Below are 22,549 nucleotides of genomic sequence, written 5' to 3' on the forward strand. Positions count from 1 at the left end.
TTGGAGGGGAAACTGGGAAAGGAGATATTGTAAATAAGAAAACATCTAATAAAAAAAAATGAGTTAATATTCCAAGGACTTTTGAGGAATATTCTTGGGTAACCAAGAGGTTTATTTTGTATAAAAGGCTCAGACCTAAAATAGGGTGTGATAGTTTGAGTAGAATGGCCTCGTAGGCTCATAGATTTGAATGCTTGGTCATTGGGGAGTGGCACTAGTAGGAGGTGTGGCCTTGTTAGAGTAGGTGTGGCCTTGCTCTAGGAAGTGTTTCACTAGGGGTGGGCTTTGAGACTTCAAATGCTCAAGCCAGGCCCAGTGTCTCTTTCTCTTCCTGCTGCCTGCAGATCCTGATGTAGAACTTTCAGCTACCTCTCCAGCACTTTATCTGCCTGTGTGTCCTCCCTTGTCTACCTGGGTGCTGTCATTCCATGCTTTCCACCAAGAAAATAATGGACTAAACCTCTGAAACATAAGCCAGCCCCAATTAAATGCTTTCTTTTATACAAGTTCCTGAGGTCATGGTGTCTTTTCATAGCAATAGAACACTGACTAAGACATAGGGAACGCAGGAAAAAAATAAATCTGAATGGGAAGCATTTATCTTACCTTGTACCATTGTCAAAACTAAGTCTGGGGTTCATTCCTCGGTAAGTCAGAATCTTAGGGAGTCTAGGGACTAGGTGCTTGTATGGCACCATTGTGCTTTCCTACGCTGCTGAAATAGCCTGTATCTGTCATATGTGAGTAGTAGTCATGGTTACTTGAGGGGGCTTGCTGTTAGGTTGGGCACCAGTCTTTCCAGTGCTGTCAGGGGTTTATTATTCTGTGCCACAAATACTTAGGTGATTTTAAGTGGCTGACTCCCTGGTACCTGTGGTAGGCTGTGTCTTCTTCCGCAGTCTGAAGGACTAGAGTCCTTGACTATCTAGATCATTTTCTTTTGAAACTGTAACTGACACAATCACACAGCCTACACCATGACGTATAACTGAGTAAGCTTTGCAGTGATGGGTTGTGTTATAGAATGCGTTTGTATTTTGTTTCGGCCAGCTAGGGTGCCTGTAACCAACACTTCACATGGTATCCTCACAGGTGAAGTCAACCTAGACCTCAGCTAAAGGAATAGGCAGCCTTCGAAAGTAGATGGCTGTGTCTAGATGTCTAGACAATCACAGGCAATTCTGCAAAGCCTCCTCCTCCTCCTTGTCTTCCTTGTCCTCGTCCGCCTCCTCCTCCTCCTCCTTTTCTCCTCCTCCTCCTTTTCTCCTTCTCTTCCTCCTCCTCTTCTTCCTCCTCCTCCTCCTCTTCCTCCTCCTCCTCCTCTTCCTCTTCTTCTTAGCAGTCTCCTTACATAGTCCAGGCTGACCTGGATTCCTCTCTCTCTCTTTCTTTCTCTTTCTTTCTTCTTTCCTTTCTTCCTCCCTTCTTCCTTCTTTATCCTTCTTCTCCTCCTCCTTCTGAGTTTTTTGTTCTCTCTTTCTCTTTTTCTTCCTCCCTTTCTTCCTCCCTTCATCTTCCTTCTTCTCTTTCCTCCTCCTTCTCCTCCTTCTGAGGTTTTTGTTCTCTCTCTCTCTCTCTCTCTCTCTCTCTCTCTCTCTCTCTCTCTCTGTGTGTGTGTGTGTGTGTGTGTGTGTAGCTTTGGCTGTCCTGAAAATCTCTGTAGACCAGGCTGGCCTCCAACCTGCCTGCCTCTGCCTTCTGAGTACTGAGATTAAAGCAAGGTGTATACCATTACCACATCACCACCTGGCTTGCCTCAGCTTCTTGATTGCTGTGTTTGCAGATTTTCCAGTTCTTAAGATGTGGAAGCCGTGGTTTGTTCCCTGTCACTCGGTTTGCATATGCCTGTTTAGAGTCAAATGCTTTTTAGGCACCTCTGGTCCAACACATGACACAGCAAGAGACTGAAGAACCAAAGCTGAGAAGAAACAGTACTGCAGCCAGAAACCTGATCTTTGTGAATGGGAAGATCTAAGGACAACTGGTGACAGTGGCAAAGATTTGGACAAGCTTGGAGGATCTTCCTATAGCTAGGATTGAAGGAGCTGGGAGAGGTGACAGAGAGAGGGGAAGAGGGCATCCATAAATCCTCTCCACAAACCCACACCCCTGGGAAGATGCTACCAGATTATCTTGAGTCATCTGTTAATGAAAGTGCTACTGGCCAATCTGAGGGAAGAGCTGCACACTGGAGTCACCTCATACTAGAAGGTCCTAGATGCCCAAGCACCTCTTGTGTCTGGAATCCCAGCAGTCTATAGCCTTAGTGCCTCCCCAAACCCTTATGCACTGGCTGTAAAGCTCTCCTCTATCTGTGATGCAAACATAGCTCTCCACTAACTGGAAAAAAAACTCCATTTCTGTGTAACATGTTAAACAGGAATCTCTCCTCCAAAATAGCTTATGCACATAGAAGAAAACACGAGTACTCAAGCTCCTTCTCCCTTAAACATACATTGTGTTGTGCCCCTTGTCCCTTTGAGTGGTAGACCTTGGAGATCACAGCCAGTGGCTGTGCCGCAGGAACTTGGGATGGGGTTCCATGCAGGCTGCTGTGCTCTCCATACCTTCCCTGGAAATCCTGATGATAGGGAGTTGTATATTACCTACTCTTCAGAATCAGGAAATCTCTCAGGGAGACCAGCAACACACACACAAGAACATTATCTGGAAAGTAAATTTTTTTCTGAGGCAGGGTCTTATGTAGCTCATGCTGTCCTTGAACTTTATATTGCCAAGAATGACCTCAAATTTCTTCTTCTTCTTCTTTTTTTTTCTTAGACAGAGTTTCTCTGTGTAGCCCTGACTGTCCTAGAACTCACTCTGTAGACCAGGGTGGCCTCAAACTCAGAAATCTGCCTGCCTCTGCCTCCCAAGTGCTGGGATTAAAGGCATGTGCCACCATTCCTAGTTTATGTGGTACTGGGGATAGAGCCTGGAGCTTCATACAGGCCAAGCAAGCCTTCTACCAACAGAGCTACATCCCAAACCTCTTGGGTGTAACTCTTTACGATTACTTAGATAAAGAATATATAGCTTCTTAAAGCCTCAGCTCTTTGATCTGTAAACGGGAAATACCATCTACAGCAAAGGGTCTTGTGAAGACTCAGAGAGAGGGAAAGTGGTCAGCACAGCTTTCTGGCATGCTGTGAAGTATGTAGGATGATGATGGTGCTGAGGGAAGTGGAGGGTGGTGAAGACTTTCATACAGTACTATGGGCCATCTCTAGATGGGGACAGGAGTCAAAGAAGAGGCTCTTGGTTTGTCCCCAGGGAACTGTGAGCTTCAGGTCTCTGGGGACTTCAGAACATGCTGACCAGGTGAAACAAGGTCACTAAGGTAAAGTAGGCAGGATTCTAGAGCTGGAGAAGTCACTCAGGGTCATTTGGCATTGGTGTGGGGATGTGGTAGCTAGAGAGAAACAGAGGGTAGAGGCCAAAGAAGGATTATGACTGATGCTGGTAGCAAATGAATAGGCACCCACCAGTGTGGTGACACTGTCATCCCTTTGGTTCAGGAATGTCACCCCTCCCACTTTTAAGTCTTACCTTTGAGCCTCACTTACTTGTTGCTGGCAGAGAGGAAAGGAGGCTGTGATGTCACAGAGCTGGGAACCAGGGAATGTTGGTGACCTGGCTTCTGGACTGGACCATAAGGCGGGGAGGAAAGAGGTTATTGTGATCTGCTAACCCTCCCTATCGTGGTCCACCTTTCTGTGTGTGATGCCAAGTTGTCCACCATTGCTGTCCCTCAGGGCACCAGAAATGCAAGTTCCTCTGTCTGTGTGGAATACTTTGAGGGTATCAGGCCAGAAGGGGGCACTACAGCACTACATGTAGAAAGTATGGGGCAGGCTCTGTCTCTTAATGTCTCTGGCTATTAACCTCAAGTGGATGGACTTCATACCTCAGCTGTCCTTCTGTAAAATATAAATAATAATTATGTGTCTTCTATATTTCAGGATGAAATGACATCAGAGTGATAAGCATTGGACAGGTGTCTGGATGTTGTAGAAAACAATTCCACGAAAGGGGAGTGGTGGCAATATGTAAAAGCAAGTGACATTTCTTCCCTACCCATCTTCCAGAAAAAGAGGAATTGATTCCTGATGGATTCCTGGAAATTTTCTCACCCTATGGGGTGGGTTTTCAGTTCCCCACTTGGAACATCTTGGTGCTATTTGGGGAAGTCACGTTAGGTGAAACCTCTCTATCAGTATTGTCTTTGGACTCATGTAGAGGTCATGGAACAACAGAAGATGGAAACAAATGTAACCCAGCTTATGTGCTGGTGGGTGATGGAGGTTAAGCAATCTTTAAAAACACCAGAGGCAAGTAACTGTTTCATAGGAGCATTACAGAGTCTCAAGCCTGGCTGTCAATAATCTTCCCTTGCACTGTGGTTGAAACTTGGACTGTCTTGGGTCCATTCCTAAACAAGTCAGAATCTTAGGGGTTCTAGAGACTGGGTACTTGTATGGTTTCAAAGCTTTCCTGGTGATCTCTGTGTGTAATCAGGATGTGCTAAATAAATTGGGGCTGAGGAGATGGTTCAGTTGACAAAATGCCTGCTGTACATGCATGAGGACTTGAGTTCAATTCATAGGACTTATATAAAATTCTGGTATATGTCTAAGTATGCACAAATATATACATACTATATGCTGAGTCTGCTTTTTGCTGTTTGTGTACATGTAGTTTCAGAGCTGACCATTTTGTATTGGATAAACAGTTAAGGGCTCATCTCTAGGGGAGGCTAATTCTCCCTCAACTGTCATTAGTTGCCTGGAAAAAAAAAACCCTTAGTATTGGAACCTATTAACTCAAAGTAAGTCTATTTACTTTAAAAAGAATTCTGGGTGTGGTGGTATGCATTTTTGAATCCCAGTGTTGAAGGTGGAGAAAGAGCTTGCTGGCTGATTAGTGTAGCCTAATTGGTGAGCTGTAGGCCAATAGAGACCTTGTCTCAAATGTAATCATAAACTGAATATACTGGTACATGCTTTTAATTCCAGGACTCCCAGAGGCAGGGGAATCTCTGTGTCCAAGGCCACCTTGTCTCAAAAAGGTAATCAAGCGAGAACAAATAGCAACAACAACAATAACAAAACAAAAGCTATGTAGATGCTGTTCTGGAAGATGACACTGAGGATGCCTGGTGTCTGCTGGACTCTATATGCAAATGCTTATTCACTAAAAAAGGTGCTAAATTACAATGTGGGAATCACATTATGTACCCACATAGTGGCTCTCAACTCTAGGCTGCTTCTGAAATGCTCAGAGAAGCTTTAGAAAATGCCAGTTCTAGCTCCCCCCACCCTCTGTGTGTGTGTGTGTGTGTGTGTGTGTGTGTGTGTGTGTGTGTGTGTGTTGGGAGGGTGGAATCCAGGCACTAGTAGGTTTGAAAACTCTTCAGACAGTATTGAAACCCATTGGTTTACAGAACACTTTTACATTTTTATTTTATTTTTTGATTCTTGATCACAAACATCCCTCATCATCATCCTGCTCATAAGGAACTCCCTTCCCTCTCAAAGTTCCCCATCCTGCTTTTATGTGTTTCCTTTTGCCCCTTTCTTTTAGTTTTTGTGACTTACTGAGCTTGATTAAGGCTGTTTACATGAGCATGGATTGGGGGTTATTTATTAACAAGTGGCTACAGCATTGAAGAAAATGACTCCTCCATCCTTGGTAGCAATTCACTGCCAATGGCCTCTCAGGAATCGCCTCTGGAGCCTCTCCCTCTTCTGTGACAGGAGGTCAAAGGCCTTGTATAGATAACCACAGTTCCTGTGAGCTTATGACTGAAAGAATGTGTCCTGTCCAGGAGACAGCATTTTATAACTCTATATCCACTATCTGCAACTTGTTAAGTTTCTTTCCTCCTCCTTTTCCCATAATATTCCTTCCCTTAGCCTTGGAATGGGTGATGCAGATGTCTTATACAGGGTTCAGAACTCAGTCTTCATGCATTCTGAACATTTTGACATAGTATGAACCTCTGCATTAATTATTACACAAAAAGAAGTTTCTCTGGCTAAGGTTCAGTGCAACAACAGTCAGTAGGCATAAATCTAAACATTTACAAGGCAGTTTGACAGTACATCTGCTTAGTAAAACAACGGCACCAGGGTCTTTCCTAAGCCTTGTCACTTCCCCAGGCATGGACTTCTGGTTATGTTTAGAGTACTGGGTCTGAATTCCCTCAAATCCAGTCACAAAGAAGTTGGTCCTCATAGTGGTTACTATGAGGCTTTTCTTCCCAAGTTTCTGTTACCCACTCTCCCAACAGCCTCTCCTCTCTCCACACCTCCTTGCCCTCATTATTGCTTAACCCTCTCCAACACCTGTGTCTCCTCTCTCTACCTTGATCACTTGTCCAAATAGTTTTTAGAAGATCCTTCATTTTCCTGTTGTCATGGGTGCATCCTTTAGGTGAGCCTTGCATGAACAGCATTACACATGAGCTTACAACCATTCCCCAACAGTCAGACTCAAAGATAGCTTACTCTTGGAACTCTTTGTTTGCTGAAACTGTGAACACGGATGTTAAAGAGTTCATGAAGTGCCGGGCGGTGGTGGTGCACGCCTTTAATCCCAGCACTTGGGAGGCAGAGGCAGGCAGATTTCTGAGTTCAAGGCCAGCCAAAGCTACACAGAGAAACCCTGTCTCAAAAAAAAAAAAAAAAAAAAAAAAAAAAAAAAAAAAAAAAAGAGTTTATGAAGCAGTTGAGTGAGATTGTTTTAGGACACAGAGAATAAAGAGAGCCACATTTCCAAACAGTGGAATATGCATATGGAATATGAATAGTTCATTCAATATGCAATTGTAAATGCGGACAGTCTTTGAATCCTTGTAAGCTGGTACTTCATGATTCATGCACAACACTGTTTATATATTCAAGTTGGTGAAAATACTGAGGGGGGAAATCCCTTTATGATTGGGAACTGAGACTTTGCCTTCTGTTTGGGGTGATTTACTGTCCAAGGATGTCTGATAAGGCTGTCTCCATCTCTTTGGGTCTGAGTGAGGGGATTAGCTACAACTTTCCTATATTGGTTTGGTTTAGGCAGTGAGCAGTGGAATCTTGAACTAAGTTTCTGGGGTTAGGATGGGTGAGGTCCAAGAAAAATCTGGAAGGAATAATACAGGAATGCTGAGGGAAATTTTCATGGATTTTCTCTATACATTTCTTTGCAAGTTCCCATTGACTTCATGTTGTCACAAAATAAAGGGTTTTATCATTATTGCATTTGTTGGAGAAGGTACACACAGAGGTCAGAAGATAATTTGTGGGAATGGCCTCCCTCCTTCTACCACATAGACCCTGAGAATCTAAATCAGGTCACCAGGCTTGGAGGCTCGGGGCAGGAGCCTTTACCCACTGATCCATCCCACCAAAATAAAGGTTTTCTTTTGTTGTTATTGTTGTTGTTTTGTGTTGAACTTACCCTCAACCAAATTTTTTTCCTCTTTCCAAACTTCCTGATTTTCTCCTTTTTATATAGTTCAGGATTATTTTGGTTTATAATTGTTTGAAGCTCAGACACACTATGGTGGGGAAGGCATGGGTTATGAGATAGAGACAGTTATTCACATTGTATCCACAGTCAGGAAGGAGAGAGAGAGAGAGAGAGAGAGAGAGAGAGAGAGAGAGAGAGATATATGCTGGTGCTTAGCCTATTTTCTCCTTTTTATATAGTTCAGGATCCGAACCCATGGATTGGTGGCAATCATATTTCCCATGGATCTTTCCACCTCATTAACTCAGCTTAGTATCATCTTCACAGACTTGCCTAGAGGTTTGTCTCTTAGGTGACTCTAGATCTGGATAAGTTGATAATATTAATCATCATAAGAGTGAAGGACATGACAGAGCCTGAGCCGACACCTCCATGTCTTTTATATCTATGGCTGAGAAAATCAGGGAGTTTGGAAATAGGAAAAAAAAATTGGTTGAGGGTAAGTTCAACACAAAACAACAACAATAACAACAAAAGAAAACCTTTATTTTGGTGGGATGGATCAGTGGGTAAAGGCTCCTGCCCCAAGCCTCCAAGCCTGATGACCTGACTTAGATCCTCAGGGTCTATGTGGTAGAAGGAGGGAGGCCATTCCCACAAATTATCTTCTGACCTCTGTGTGTACCTTCTCCAACAAATGCAATAATGATAAAACCCTTTATTTTGTGACAACATAAAGTCAATAGGAACTTGCAAAGAAATGTATAGAGAAGATCCATGAAAACTTCCCTCAGCTTTCCTGTATTATTCCTTCCAGATCAGAAGCAGGAAAATAATACTAGTATGACCCACAGAACTTATGTAAAGCTTATAGTTAACATGTTCTCATGTGTGTGTGTGTGCTTGTGTGCATGAGTGTGTACATATGAGTGTGTGTGTATTGGGGATATTGGCTTTCAAGTTGATCAAGAGTACAGTTTCATGTGTTACCCATAGAACATATATTGAGTTCGGAGGTCCCTCTCTGCTCTTCCTTTATAGTCACACTCACTCTTTCCTTAGGAACCTGCTTTCCATTCTCACATTGTATCATTTCATATTTGTGACATGAACGGAAATGTGCTGTGTGCTTGTACATATTTGAGGTTGGCTTTTATTACTCAACACACTTTCCTTGTGATCCACTTCAGTTAGAGTGTGCTTTAGAAATGGTTAACTTTTTCATTGTTGAGTAACATCTGCAGAATGGATATGCCACAGGTCTTTGGGAGCCCATGATTACTGAAAGGTATTTGCATAGAATACAGTTTTTGACTGTCACAAATAAAGATACTGTGATGTAAGCATTTTTTTTTATTGATTTAAGTTTTATTGCATTATGTGAGAAAAGATACATAATTTGTTTATCTGAATTTGTTAACATTTAAAAACATATTTTAAGTAAATAGAATTACATCACATTCTTCTTTCTCTTTTGAGCTCCAACTCCTCCCAAAGACACCCCCTTTAATACATGCAATACATTTTGGTTTTTTTATTTTGTCATATTACTTAAAATTTATAAAATATTGTAACAATAAAAATGAATATTAAAAAAGTTGTTTGATATAAAACAACAATCAATTGAACAGTCTTATGTAGATGCTTGTCTATAACAATAACTGAAAATACATATTTTTCTCAATATAAATTTTAAATAACTCCAAACATATTAACTGTATATTTTAAAATAATACATCACTACCATTTTTAAAAAATGAACAAAAATAGATAAAGTCTTCTTGTTTGTTTTGTTTTTTAGTAGAGTTTAAAATCTTGGCTCTTACTGTGGTACAAGCCCAAAATAAGAACAATTTTTAGACATTGGAGTTCATTGCAATAAGTTTGTACTTCAATGACACTCATATCACCAATGGATTTTACTTCCATGGTAGCTAAGCTAAGAGTTGATAGTTCTGCTTTGCCAAGGAATGAATTGTAGGTACAATTTTTGGATACAGATTTCCTACTATGGTCAAAGCTATTTGATTTGAGTGATTGTCTTCATTCTCAGCCTACAGAGAACAGGTTACATTCATTTAAGAAATGGTGTGTGTATTAAGATGGTCTATCCATGAAGTCATTAACCAACTGTTTCAATGACCAATGGTTCTGCTTGGAGAGTGGCACAGACATTAGGTGAGGGTAAGAATCTGGTTCATTGGCTGTGATGATTTTGAAAAGCATTCATCTCAGAAAAAGAGTAACTTATAAAGTCCTCTTCTTCAAAATTGATACAATAATTATAAATATCAAGCAAAGCATTCAGTCTCACTCTTTGTTGTTCTCTTACAAACCACCTCCCAAATTAATTGTCTATGTTTCCTTTGGCTGTGTAAATAATTTTGATATGTGTAAGCTGTTCTGAAAACCATAGTATAGTGTAAAAACATCAAATAAACAATCCTACTAATAGAGAGGTTGAGATAGGAGAAGCATGATTTCAAGACCATTATGTGGCACACAGCAAGACACTGTCACATATAAACAAGCAGAAAGTGTATATGGATTATACAATATTGGACCTATTTCTCCATTATCAAATTAGAGAGACCACCGGATGACAGCCAACAATTTTTTTTAATTCCTCATATTTTTGAATTTCAATCGATTAGGATATGTTGGGAATGTTAATTTTCATATTAAGAGATATTAAGGGAAAGTAATTGTTACTTCCTGTTATTTTTTGTTGTTGTTAGTGGTGGAATATATGTTTGTGTGAGTTTGTTGAAAGATTGCTTTCTTGCTTCTTCTAGGGTGTAGTTTCACTCCTTGTCTTGGTGTTTTCCATCTATTATCCTTTGCAGGGCTGGATTTGTGGAAAGATATTGTGTAAATTTGGTTTTGTCATGGAATATCTTGGTTTCTCCATCTATGGTAATTGAGAGTTTTGCTGGGTATAATAGCCTGGGCTAGCATTTGTGTTCTTGTAGGGTCTGTCTGACATATGCCCGGGATCTTCTAGCTTTCATAGTCTCTGGTGGAGAAGTCTAGTGTAATTCTGATAGGCATGCCTTTATATGCTACTTGACCTTTTTCTCTTATTGCTTTTAAAATTCTTTGTTTAGTGCATTTGGTGCTTTGATTATTATGTGACAGGAGGAATTTCTTTTCTGGTCCAGTCTATCTGGAGTTCTGTAGGCTTCTTGTATGTTCATGGGCATCTCTTTCTTTAGGTTAGGGAAGTTTTCTTCTATAATTTTGTTGAAGATTTTTACTGGCCCTTTAAGTTGGGAGTCTTCACTCTCTTCTATACCTATGATCCTTAGGTTTGGTCTTCTCATTGTGTCCTGGACTTCCTGGATATTTTGGTTTAGGAGCTTTTTGATTTTTGTGTTTTATTTGACTGTTGTGTCAATGTTTTCTCTGGTACCTTCTGCCTCTGAGATTCTCTCTTCTATCTCTTGTATTCTGTTGGTAATGCTTGGATCTATGATTCCTGATCTCTTTCCTACATTTTCTAACTCCAGGATTGTCTCTCTTTGTGATTTCTTTATTGTTTCTAGTTCCATTTTTAGATCCTGGATGGTTTTATTCATTTCCTTCACTTGTTTGATTGTGTTTTCCTGTAATTCTTCAAGGGATTTTTGTGTTTCCTCTTTAAGGGCTTCTAGCTGTTTGCCTGCGTTCTCCTCTATTTTTTATTTTTATTTTTTGAGGGAGTCATTTCTGTCCTTCTTAAAGTTGTTTATCATCATCATGAGAAGTGACTTTAGATTTGAATCTTAATTTTTTCAGTGTGCTGGTGTGTTCAGGACATGCTATAGTGGGAGAATTGGGTTCTGATGATGCCGAGTAACTTTGGTTTCTGTTGCTTATGTTCTTATGCTTGCCTCCGGCCATCTGGTTATCTCTAGTGCTACCTGCCCTGGCTCTATCTGACTGGAGCCTGTCCTTCCTGTGATCCTGGTTGTTTCAGAACTCCTCAGAGTCAAGCTGTCTCCATAAGTCCTGTGGTTCTAGGATCCTGGGATCCTGTGATCCTGTAATCCTGGGCTGTTAGAGTGCCTGGGTGTAGAGCTTCCTCTGGGTATTATGGGACTTGCTGCGGAGTTTGTGCCCAAGATCTGCTCAGGGTACTGGCCCAGGCAGACTGGAAGGAACCTGTGCCACTGGCCTGGAGGAGTTCCTGAGTGCCTGGGTCCCACTAGTCCCAGTTACTCCCTGTGTTGGGGCAGATGTTGTGTCCTCCTCACCTCTGATCCTATGATCCTGGGTGTGTTAGTTAGAGTGCCTAGGAGTGGAACTTCCTCTGGGTCTTGTGGGACTGGCTGCAAAATTTGCACCCAAGGTCTGCTCAGGGTACCAGCCCAGACAGACTGGAAGGAACCCATGCCACTAGACTGGTGGAGTTCCTGTGTATCTGGGTGCCGCTGGTCCCAGTTACTCCCCATGTTGGGATAGATGTTGTGTCCTCCTCACCTCTGATCCTATCTTTAATAATGTTTATTGGAATGACAATTTCCATCCACTCATGCAGTCTTGCTGTTTCTGTGCTGCGTGACAGAGCAGAGTATCTGTGGTAAAGCCCATAGATCCTGAAATATTGGCTAGTCTCTGTGTGTGCATGTGTGTGTGTGTGTGTGTGTGTGTGGAAACCAGAGGCCAACATGGGTTATCTGCCTCAATCACTCTCCACCTTATTTTATGTGTGACGTATGTATCAGTGTGCATAAAAGCCAAAGGAAGACACAGGGTGTCTACCTCTACCACTGTCCACTTTATTCCCTTGAACCATGATCTGTCGTTGAAACGGAAAGCTCCTTTTGGCTAGGCTGGCTACACAATGAGTTTCCATAATCTACCTATCTCTGCCTTCTGATGCTGGTGCTTCAGGCACACACAGTCATGAACAGCGTTTTGTTTTTTCATGGGTGCTGGGGATCAAACCCAGATCCTCACAGCCTCATAGCAAATGCTGTGTTGTGTCTTGTGTCTTCCTCACCTCTGATCTTATGATGCTGGGTGTGTTAGAGCACCTGGGAGTGGAGCTTCCTCTGGGTGTTGTGCAGAATTTGCTCCCAAGGTCTGCTTAGGGCACTGACCCAGACAGACTGGAAGGAACCTGTGCCACTGGGCTGGTGGAGTTCCTTCGTGCCTGGGTCCTGCTGGTCCCAGTTACTCCTGGTGTTCGGACAGATGTTGTGTCTTCCTTACCTCTGATCCTAACAACCTAAGCATGTTTTATAAACCTTTTTATTGATTCTTTGTGAGTTTCACACCATGTACCACAGTCCCTTTCATCTCCCTGTCCCCTCATATCTGACCTTTGACCCTGCAAACTCCCCCTCTAATAAAATGCACACGCGCGCGCGCGCGCGCGCGCACACACACACACACACACACACACACACACTAACAATAACAAAAACAAAGAATAGAAACCATTTCATTGTGGAAGCTGTATATATCACGTACTGTGTCCTACAGCATATCTCTCTGTCCACACATCTTCACTTGCAAATGTTCATTGCAATGAGTCATTGGTCTATTCAATATCTCTGGTTTCTTTTTTTAATTGGATATTTTATTTATTTACATTTCAAATGTTATCCCCTTTCCCAGTTCCCCCTCCAGAAACCCACTATCCCATTCTCCTCCTCCGATTCTATGAGGCTGCTCACCCACCCACCCACTCACTCCTACCTCCCCACCCTGGCAGTCCCCTACATTGGGGCATCAAGCTGGTGTCAGCTCTCTCATCTGCCTCAGGTCCTGGGGCAAGGGGCAAGGGGCAAAGTCATTACCCTTGCACGCAAGCCACCTCATGTCAGACAAATGGTAAGGGGGTCAGCTCTCCTGCTTTCTCAGCCCTAGGGGCTGGCTCACCTCTGCCCCTGCTACTAAGGTCAGCTTTGCTCTGCTGTCCAGGAAGTGTGGCCACCAGTGAGAGATAGGGCTAGCCCTGCAGAGCCTCATTCAGTAAGGGGGCATGGCTAGTTATGCACAGCTCCTGGACATTCATGTGTTCCCCTGATGCTGCCTAATCATAATGTGAGCCATGGACATCAACATCAACACTGACACAGCATAGCTACCGACTCAGATGGAAGCTTGTACTGGGACACTCAGTGGCAGCTTCTACTTGTACCCTCAGATATGGCCCTTGGTGGCAGCTTGTACTGGGACCTCACTATGGCCCCAGGTGGTAGGGCTCACCACTCACAACAGTCTACTCCTGTCCATCTTTCTTAAGCTGCTCCACTCTTTCTCTCCCATCTGACCACCACATACTTGCACATTGTAATGGCTCCTGCTGCAGGCTGGCCATGGGGATAATGGGGCCCTGGATGACATCCTTCATCCATGCTGTGTCCTGCCTTGCTGTACAGTGGAAAAGAGGTCTGTGGGTGGCAAGGTGGTTTGCAGGTCTCTGTCTGTCTTCCTCCTCCTGCGCTGTGTTGCTTGGATTTGATTTGATTTGATTTTGTTGAGCCCTAAGGCATAACATAGCTTTGGCCATGAGCAAGGTGTCTCTTTTCCCGTTGTGTGTGTGTGTGTGTGTGTGTGTGTGTGTGACCTAAATATTCGCATACTGGGTTTCATATCAAAATTTGCCTTTATTCTGTGAGAGAAATTGGATCAATTTACCACCCCATTACTGGACTATTCCAACAAATCTGTTTATTTGTTTTTGTTTTCTTTTTTTAAAATTATGGGATATTTCATGAATTTACATGTTATTCTTACACAGCAGAAATGTTAATCTTCTCTGTATTGTTTCAGTTTTAGTATATGTGCTGCTGAAGGACTAGCAAATCTGTTTTTAGTTTAGAAAGAAATTGCTAAATTATCCTGCAGAGTAAGTAACAAGGCCCCTCTGGGTCCCTGCACATAGGCTGGGGCCCTGGGTTTCTCTGTCCCTGCACATAGGCTGGGATGGGCCCTGGGTTTCTCTGTCCCTGCACATAGGCTGGGCTGGTGGCCTGGGTTTCCCTGTCCCTGCATATAGGCTGGGGGCCTGGGTTTCTTTGTGTCCCTGCCTGTATTTTTCCACTTCCTTTTTGTACACTCATTCTGGAATCTCACCATGGTCTAAATAATGTGTATTTTCCTAATGACTGATTTCATGTGTTGCAGTTTTAAAAACATGACAACTTTATTGAGATCTGATTAACATAACAATACATTCTCACTTTAGAAGTTTAGAATTGTTGGTGTGCATGGTAGCACATCCTTGCATTCCGAGCATTTGTTGAGGCTAGCTAACTCAGGCTACCTTGGGCTATATAGTGAGAAACCTATTTTAAAAACACAACAAAACAACAAGCACATATAATTTATTAATTTTTAGTATACCCAGTTTGCAGCCACCATCTAATTCCCGAATGTTTTTGTAACCTCAGTAGGATACGTCACGTCACCAGTTCCTTCTTCCTTCTAATTCCAGGCAAACAACATTCTACTGTTCATCTTTATTTGTACTCTAGACATTTCCTATGAGTTTAATCCTTTTTACTTAGTTGTGAGTTTTCAAAGTCCATCCATAGTATAGCATGTGTTCTAGTTTCATTCTGTGATAAAATACCCAAATGATAAGAAACTTAGGGGAGAAAGGTTTTATTCACCTTGCCATTCCAGCTTATATATACTGCACTGTTTCAGAAAAGTCAAAGCAGGAGCTTAAAACATCACATTTATAGTCAAGAGCAGACAGAATAAATGTATGGACATTTGCTTGCTTACTTTTTTCTTCTTTTTAATGTTTTAGACTTCCTGTCATCAATTTACAATCAAGACAACCCCCACGGACATGCCTGAAGGCCAACTTGATCTAGATAATTTTTCACTAAGAATCTTCTTGGGTAATTATAGATTATGTCACCTTGGAGGTTAAAACAAACCAGCACAATGTGAATCAGCATTTCCTGCCTTTTCACAACCAGGCAACACTCCACTATATGAACGCACCACTTTGGTTTATCCATTCCTCTGTTCATGAACTGTGAGGTTTCCTCTACCATAGGGTTTATGAATAATGAATGACGCTCTGACTATCAGCATCCACATTTTTTTGTGTGTGAAAATACATTTTCATTTCTCTTGGATATACACCTGGACATGAAATGTCAAGTCATAATAGTAATTTTATGTTTAACATATTGAAAAATTGTCAGTCTATTTCCAAGGTACGCACATCATTCCATAATGTTGTTTGTAATGTGTGAAGGTTGTAAACACCTCACATCCTTGACAATACTTGCTACGGTCATTTAGATTTTAACAATATGGGTTATGGTTTATAAGTTAAATATTTAGATGACAATTTGATAGCATGACCATTAAGTATAATAACAGTAGGTTTCCCTCTGAGCCCATGACCTCCCGTTGGAGCTTTTGACCAGGTTTACAGTTCCAGGCATGAACTTCACTCTTCTGGATAAGGCCTCTAGTGCAGTGCTAGTAGAGAAGAGTCATTCTTCACTCCCATGCAGCTGCATGGCACCTTTTGCCACCATGTAAGCTAGCCAGCAGGCAGGAAATTCCCTGGCCAGACAATGTTGATTTCCCTGTTTCCAGTAAGTAAATGAGTGCTGTCTTCAGCAACAGGGTCTTACCCTCTAGTAATGGTGAGCATCCAAGAGCAATGGCAATAGCCTGTGTTATTTTTGGTGCCTCTGGCTCCTCCTTGACCTGTGACGAGGTACCCATGACTAACACTTGAGACTTCCGTTCAGTAACCCATGTCTTCTGGGACCAACCTTGTCTACACATGAAGCATATTTCGGTTCACAGTCCCCTTAAAAAATTACATTATCTTATTTAATTACAAATTTATGTATTTCTATTTGGCTTCTTCACACTGCCTTAATTTTTGTTAACCCACTCCTAAAACTCTATCTTGTCTAAATCATGAAGTATAAATCTACCTTCATAACATTTACTTTATAGCATATTTAATACATAGTATTACATATTATGTCCTCTAGAGATGATTTGACATATACATAAGGATGTGGTCAGGCCAGATGCAAACACAGCACCTGTGGTGGTTGGAATAGCAATGACCTCCATAGACTCATGTATTTGAATGCTTGGTCATTAGAGAGAGGTGCTACTTGACACAGATTAGGAGGTGGGACCTTGTTGGACTAGGTGTGGCTTTGTTGGAGGAACTATATCTCTGGGAGTGGGCCTTAAGGTTTCAAATGCTCAAGCCAGGCCTAGTGTCTTGTTCTTCTGCTGCTGGCAAAGCCAGATGTAGAACTCTCAGCTTCTGCTGCAGACCATGTCTGCCTGTGTGACACCATGCTTCCTGTCATGCTAATACTGAAGTAACCCTCTGAAGCTGTAAGTCAATTTAAATTAAATATTTTCCATTATAAGAGTTGCTGTGGTCACAGTGTCCACCCGCAGCAATAGAACACTGACTTAAGACAGCATTGAGCCTTTTTTTTTTTTTTGTAAGTGACCTGAGCAGCTCTGGAGTTTGGTATCCAAGCAAGGAGTTCTAGAATCAATCTCTATTCTCTATGGTTACCAGAAGCAACTGTAGAGGCATTAATGAGCTCTTCTTCACAACCTGGGTCCAGTTGTCTGCTGGGAAGTGATCGTTACATAAGGCAGAAAATGGGCTTGACATTTTATAATATTGTATCATATAATGAAGGAGTGACTCTGTTTTGAGTCCTTCATATCCATAAAGGAGAGGGTCTCAGGCACCATCTGCTCAGGGACTCACCAGCCTCCCTTCAAGACAAATAGCGTAGGCACAGGAATTTGGAGGGCAACTGTGTCAGGACAGAATTGAGGCACATTATTTTTCTTATTGAATTTTTTGCTGATATTTTTTATTATGGCAATGACATTAATGTAAGAGGATTAGATGCTTTAAAGAAAAAATATAAGAAGAGATAATATCATAGTAGACAGACTCACAGTGATGTATGAATAGTTTAGGAAACACTGATGTGTGTCATTGTTTCAGCCAGCATTTCCAAGAGTTCTACAACAAACTGAAGATTGATTCTCATCTGTCCATTGGTCTCTTACTCTCTCCCTCATAATTATTGTCTATATCTGTCTGTCTACATACTTAAAAATCATGTTGTTACCTATTGCTACATATCTATCATTTTACTTGTATTTATCTATTATCAATTATGTATTGTTTTTACATATGTGCTATCTAATATCAATCTTTAACTTATTCACACACACATAATCTATTATCCATTACCTATCTTCTATTATCTACTATCTATTTTTATGTGTATGGGTGTTTTGTCTTCATGTTTATCTGTGCACTTTATGTGTGCAGTACTCATGTAGGCCAGAGGAGATAATTGGATCCTATGGGACTACAGTTACAGACAGTTGTGTACCATTATGTGTATGCCAGGAATAGAATCCTTGTACTCTAGAAGAGAAGCCAGTGTATGTCAGGAATAGAATCCTGGTACTCTAGAAGAGAAGCCAGTGCTCTTAAACAACTGAACCATCTCTTTAGGTCCATATGTCATCCTCTGTCTGTCTGTCTGTCTATCTATCTATCTATCTATCTATCTATCTATCTATCTATCTATCTATGCATTATCTACTACTTATTCTATCTAATCTAATCTTTAACCTGAGATCTATTAATCTCTTTATCTTCTTGTCTGGCTGTCCGTTGACCCACCCATTCATCCACTGAGATATATGCTATTGTTTATGAGTTGGTGAGAGTGGGTGGTATAATTCAGAGGTCTGAGAGGAGCTAATAACTTAGGTTGGAGGGTGAGTTTGCAGAGCTGAGATTTAGGAGAGCAAAGGGCAATGATTGGTGTTCTTGCTAAAGTGGTCAGGCATGTGACAGTTGAATCCTCCTTCCTTGACTTATTTGTTCTGTTCAGACCACGACCAGAGTGGATGATGCATGCCCACATTTACTCAACTTCTACCCTCTTGTAGACATAACTGGAAAGAATGTTCAAATAGATTGCTGGACACCTTATGATTTAATCAAGTTGATACATAAAATTAACTCAATGATAGCAATGACCTTTCTCACAAATGTTATGGGACAAATAGTTTTGTTTTCCTCCTAAGAAGCCATGAATCACTTTGCTGTAAACTCACACCATTCCATATTTTATGAGGGGAAATTTGCTTTATTCATTTAAAGGATTTGGGACTCTTGAACTCCTTTAAAGCCCTCAGGTGACTATCACAAATAAAAACCTCTTGAAGGTCTTACATAATCAATACCCAAGAACCTTTTGGAAATAGAAAAAGCCACCTGTGTAATTTCACATTCTAAGAATCAGCTTGACTTTTGAATTTTTGCTCTGTAAAATATATGTTCACTGAGGGCAGAGAAGAACATTTCCAGTATCAGTTTGACACTTGTGGGAAATGGAGGGAAGAGTTTTGCTGTGTGTGGAAGGGTGTTGTGGCTGCACATGTGCTGACTTTTGAGTGTGGTGTGGATGGGGAAGAGGAGAGGTGTACTGTTGCAGTCATTTAAGCCACTCAGATCTGATACCAAATGCAAAGGGTGTATTAGAAAGGTACAATTCACATTCCCAAATATGCTGTGGTCATGGAGGGCAACTATAAGCTTCTATGGTTCTGAGTAATGACTGAATGATCTCTAATGAAACCTCATGGTTTTCATTAGATACATTAAATACAGGTCCATTTGCCATGGATCCAGTCAGATGGCAGCATTCTGTACTTTCTAGACTAGCCTTAAAAGGACCTTTGTTTCACAGAGGTGATTCTAGTCCCTTTCAAGGGTGATCCATGGAACTATGCTATGGAGTTAGCCAGTTACCCCCCAGGAACACCTGGAGAGTGACACCTGTTAGTCCTGGCTTTACTGCTCTTCTCTCCATCTTTGGAACTGTGGCTGGGAGGAAATCATTAGCTATATGGAGCAGGGTACGTGGTCAAAAGTCCACATGTAATTTTTCTGTTTCTTCTCAGGACATTTTCTCACATTCCTCAAGTCATTTTTGGTCCATAGCTCAAAAACCCCATCTTTGGCTGGATTCAGACTTCTGTCTTTTCTGGTCAAGCAAATCACCAGTCATTTGGTCATTCCTAAATTGACCCCCCACACTTCCCATCTTGTCTATTGGAAGAATAATAACCAGTACAAACGAGATGCTTTTGAATGCTATCATGTACTCCAGAGGGACAGCCATGACTTTTTCTATGTCACTTTGAATCCCTTTCAGGCAGCCACCTGCCTCTCTGATCTAAACAAGCAAGATCAACATTCTCAGAAAGCAACAAATTGAGACAATCCCTTTCTCCGGATCAGGGATGGGACAAGGCTACTGTTGAGCTTGAGTGCTTCTAGACCAATGGTCCTCAACCTTCCTGATACTGTAACCCTTTAATATGGTTCCTCATGTTGTGATGGCCCCAAACCATAAAATTATTTTGTTGCTACTTCATAACTGTAATTTTGCTACTTTTATGAACTGTAATATAAATATTGATATGTATTACAATTTGATATGTGACCCCCCTAGAGGGGTGATGACCCATAGGTTGAGAATGGCTGCTCTATACCAAAGCAACTATACACAGTGGATCTCACAACTCTGCCCTTGCTCAAATGCAGACAAGAATCATTTTCCAGGGTTGAGCATAACAGAAGCACCTATAATGAATGCCTTGTTCTGGTAACATCTATCTGGGATGGAATCCTATCTCAGACATGTTACTGGTACATCTGTAGACAAATTATTTTTCTGAGCTTCAGTGTCCATGTCTGTAAATGGGATCCAGATGCTAATGATTTCTACAGGACCGATAGACTTACTGAACTCAACATTTTAGGTACATGCCATCTCCAGTATTGTTTTGGTGTTATGGTTTATACATTTTATGTAAAATCTAGGGCAGCCATGATATCTGTGGGCAGAGAAACATTCTGTGAGGCCTGGGCTTCAGTGTCACTATGATTTCTTTTTAATTCAAGAGGAGAGATAAATACTTTGTTTGAAAAGGAAGAATTTCTGAGTTGTAAATTAAGTGAGCATAATACATACATTGGGTGTTCTCTTTCCTCAGAGAATTATAAGGTTTTCTAAGATGTTTAAAAGGCCCCAATTAGACTGTGCAAAGGTTTCTGATCCATGTGTCATTTACCTATGAGCTATATAATTTCATGGTGGTAAATTAAAGTATAATTTCACTCCCAGATTCAATAGGTGTGATTTTTAGAAAAAGAGAGAGCCATAGACCTAGGATTGCGCTGGAAGATTCTGCCTTGTTTTGACATATGTTAGGTGGAAGACACCAGCACTCTTACACTGGGAAGTCCTGCAATACTGTTCCAGCACTCAGGGAGTACATCAGATCATTACAGAGTGCAGAGGCCTTAAAGCCCTTTTTGAATGCTGCAATTAGACTCTGAGCAAGCAAAGGTTTCTTCCCTCTTCATAAACCATGTGTAAGGACTATATAATTAAATGGCAGTAAACTAAGGTGAGTCGTTTGAAGATGCAACCACTCCCTTCCCAAATGTTTTGAGCTTTAAAGCCTTTATAAGATGTTGTGGAAGCCTACACATTTGCTGTCACATGGAGGGGCCTGTCACCTGGATGTATAAATATGTATTTGTTCTGCTGGTATCTAGTGAATGCTCAATTCCTTCAAACCCTTCACTCTGACTTCTAGAAGGAGCTAGAAGGGCCTTGTGAGACCATGTAGATGATTCTCTTCTTTGGCCATCTCGTACATGTAGGGACACTGAGGCCACAAGAAGGAAAGAATTTGTCTCCCAGCACATGCAGCAGAAATTTCTATTTCTGTCCCTTCCCAACTTCTACTTCCATTTCTCCCACAGCAAAAGAAGAACCTCTAGGTTTTAGTTGGGTATATAGCTGTCTGGAACAAAGATTTGAATTCCAGTCCCCCCCCCCCCCTGCAAAAAACAGCCAGGAGACCAAACTCTAGCTGACCACAGATAAGAAAGTGTCCTGGGTAACTTCTGGAAATACTTTTATTCTTATTGCCTCTGGCTAGGATGTGGAGGTGATTCATTGCCTCAATAATGACAAGTAAATGTAAAGGTTCCTTGTCTTATGGGCATGTTTGCTTCCTATTACATCTATGTTTGAGGCAGTTAGCTGGGCCTGATGGCATGTGTAAGAATTTGGCTCTCTGCTGAATGATGCAAAATTGCTGTGCATATATAGGTCACTAAAGGTGGCCTCCTGTGCCTCATCCGTCCCTTGTTTCTCTGTAGGATAGCCCAGGCTGATGATACAAGAGGCCACAAGAGGAAAGTGGAAACATACAACATGGGAAAACTCTGCTAACTAAAGTGGAAGTCCATGTGACCGGATACCTTCTGGGCTTGGTGCATTTATGGGAAACTCCCTTTGTTAATGGGTTTTCTCCTTCTCTGACATTGTGTGGGAAATTCTAAGCCCCTACATGAACTCCTCTTCATGCCATGTAGAATGCCATGTAGCTTCACTTAGTTTATAGGATCAATTTCCTTTCTCCTGATAAAATCCTTTCAGCAATCACCTGAGGTACTTGAAATGCTTCCCTATGTTACTGAGGCATTCCAGGTAGCCCCCAGCCAATGACCTTTGCCCATCCTTGACATCCCTACCCTTAACTTTATAAACCTTCGATCACATTAAGTAAAGTTGATCTGCCTATTGGGTCCCTGTGTGGTTTATTCACCATATGTATTGACAGGGCTTCTGGAACTCCCTGTTTGATGTCTCTGCTTTCACTGCTCTTGTGGACTGTATCCACTGACAGTCCACAAAGTGAGGAGAGCCACAATACAAGTAGCTTTTCTTGCCTTCTTTGTGTCACGTTGGCTAATATCCTATTGGTCAAAATCACGTGACCAGGTTCCCAGACAGACCCAGGAAGGGATACTTCCCTGTTACATGGCAAAAGCCTGGGTAAAGGATGGGATGGGAATGGAGACCCAAATGGATCCAACCTACTACACGTGAAAGACTGAATGGAGGGATAGACAGAAAGACAGCTGAAAGATAAAGTTCTTCTCTTTGTGTCCAATGGACACACAGAGAGGCAGTTTCTGGCCTCTGGTGTCTCTGGGTCTCCCTTTCTGGGCCCA

General features: G+C 41.7%; 1 protein-coding gene, 1 long non-coding RNA gene and 1 other non-coding gene across 7 annotated transcripts in view; 1 reads left to right on the top strand and 2 right to left on the bottom strand.

The window, feature by feature from the left end:
- Positions 1-3,676, bottom strand: part of Tex48 (testis expressed 48) — a 17,197-nt gene extending 13,521 nt beyond the window's left edge. The window contains exon 1 of one of the 2 annotated variants that reach the window (XM_031377648.1): positions 3,550-3,676. The gene's annotated coding sequence lies outside the window, so the exon portion shown is untranslated. The remainder of the gene's footprint in view (positions 1-3,549) is intronic. The other variant, XM_031377649.1, reaches the window with a different exon arrangement.
- LOC116096132 lies at positions 3,618-15,506 on the top strand. Of its 4 annotated transcripts, none has more exons than XR_004120855.1 (4): positions 3,618-3,672; positions 3,963-4,141; positions 5,016-5,068; positions 15,215-15,506. It is a non-coding gene; the product is annotated as an uncharacterized LOC116096132 (long non-coding RNA). The 4 variants fall into 4 exon arrangements; XR_004120854.1 differs by lacking the exon at positions 3,618-3,672 and adding an exon at positions 3,686-3,801; XR_004120853.1 differs by lacking the exon at positions 3,618-3,672 and adding an exon at positions 3,736-3,843 and having other exon boundaries at positions 5,016-5,202.
- On the bottom strand, positions 14,153-14,255 carry LOC116097228. The gene has a single exon (XR_004121285.1). It is a non-coding gene; the product is annotated as a U6 spliceosomal RNA (small nuclear RNA).
- Positions 15,507-22,549: the final 7,043 nt, after the last annotated feature.

Source organism: Mastomys coucha, unplaced genomic scaffold, assembly GCF_008632895.1.
Source record: "Mastomys coucha isolate ucsf_1 unplaced genomic scaffold, UCSF_Mcou_1 pScaffold18, whole genome shotgun sequence".
Taxonomy (NCBI): domain Eukaryota; kingdom Metazoa; phylum Chordata; class Mammalia; order Rodentia; family Muridae; genus Mastomys; species Mastomys coucha.